Genomic DNA, 1,562 nt, shown 5'->3' with positions numbered 1-1,562 from the left:
TTAGGGCAGTTTTTTTATAGAGTAGCATGTGTACAATTTCTTTCCTTGTATGTGCAAGGGCCCAAACCATGGCCAAAAGAGGAGCATTTTGGCCGTACCAAGGAGTACATTTTTCGGCGAAAATGGGCGTTGTTTGGCGTCACTAAAAAAATCATGCGAAGCAACTACTGGAGATATGCTTGTAAAACTTTGGAGCGGTCGTGCGAACACATGCGCCAAGTTTTCTGCTAAAGTCTGCAGGCCAGATCTGCCGGGCGGCACATAAAACCGGAAAAATCCACCTAAAAAAAGAGCATGCCAAACAAAGTCTCACATTTCGCTGAATAACTTTTGATCTAGAAGAGTTAGACAAATTCTGATTGCGGGAACGGCTCCGCCGTGTGTTTTTACATATGTCTATGTCCCGTAGATAAAAAGTACATGTTGCAAAAAAAGTACATGTTGTACATAAATCTACCTTTGATATTCGGATTCCCCGTGAAAAACTACGCCTAGGCCGCAGGGTTACAAAGACGAGTCATTGCACTTATGCCCTTTTATAGACGCTTTTAGAAATCGGCCAAAACAGTATTTATTAATTTAGACAGTGTTCCGCTGACATGTCGCATGCTGCGATATGTCCACGTGAAAGAGCACCGAAAAGCACCCCTAGAACACCCTTCATACCCGTTCTAACGGTTCTCTTTCATCTTCATAATAATCAAATTAAAGAACACCATACAAAAAACAAGATCTCGTGTGTAGTGGCTCGCCAGGCATACTAAAACCAAGATGTCGTGTGGGCACATGCCAGACATCATATCTTGCGTTTGCAAACACACGCAAAGTCGGTAAACAGCTCAAAACGGGCTAAAAAGTAGACAGCACCCGGACTTCCCCGGTGGTCACCCACCCGAGTACTACCCGAGCTTGAGGCTGCTTAACTTCACAGAGCAGACGGGATATGGTGCTTTCAGCCTAAGATGGCCGTCTACATTTGACTTTGACCGACACACCTATTAGTGTTTATCACTCGTATACATTGGTACAACACATTTACACACTCACATGTCCACATACGTGGCCATAGACTGCACACGATGGCCCCCAATACCCCTTCTGGCCCTCAGAATTGGCTGGGTGGATGGCTACACTTTATATAGTAACAAAACAAAAAGGGGGGTGGTGTGGCGCACTCCAATACAAACGTGTGGCCAGCAGCTCACTCCTACAACGCAGCATACGTATTCTCTCCGATAGGAACCCCACACAGACCGACACCTTCATACACAGCAGTGCAGATAGCCGCCGCACCCCATATTTGCGCATACGCGGCCTGGAAACAATGTTAAACCACCAAAGTGGCCATTTACGACTTGCACAACCATACCTACGCTTCCTATGCGACATGACATGTGCACGTACGCGTCTTAGGCAATATGAACACCTTCGACACCTTCATACATGCACAGCGCGCGCTCCGCTTAAGTACGACACCAACTTGTCATATACATCATGCGTTTCCTCCCGTCACCTTTCATCACCTCCATATTCACACCCATGCGCCGTCACCTTCCTCGCGC

General features: G+C 46.7%; 1 non-coding gene across 1 annotated transcript; it reads right to left on the bottom strand.

Moving 5' to 3' along the window:
* Positions 1–853: 853 nt before the first annotated feature.
* PITG_33269 lies at positions 854–967 on the bottom strand. The gene has a single exon (XR_009934663.1). It is a non-coding gene; the product is annotated as an 8S ribosomal RNA (ribosomal RNA).
* Between the last annotated feature and the right edge of the window lie 595 nt (positions 968–1,562).

The sequence above is a fragment of the Phytophthora infestans genome, genomic scaffold (genome assembly GCF_000142945.1).
Source record: "Phytophthora infestans T30-4 supercont1.52 genomic scaffold, whole genome shotgun sequence".
Lineage (NCBI taxonomy): Eukaryota > Oomycota > Peronosporomycetes > Peronosporales > Peronosporaceae > Phytophthora > Phytophthora infestans.
This window is presented reverse-complemented; position numbering and strand designations above follow the sequence as displayed.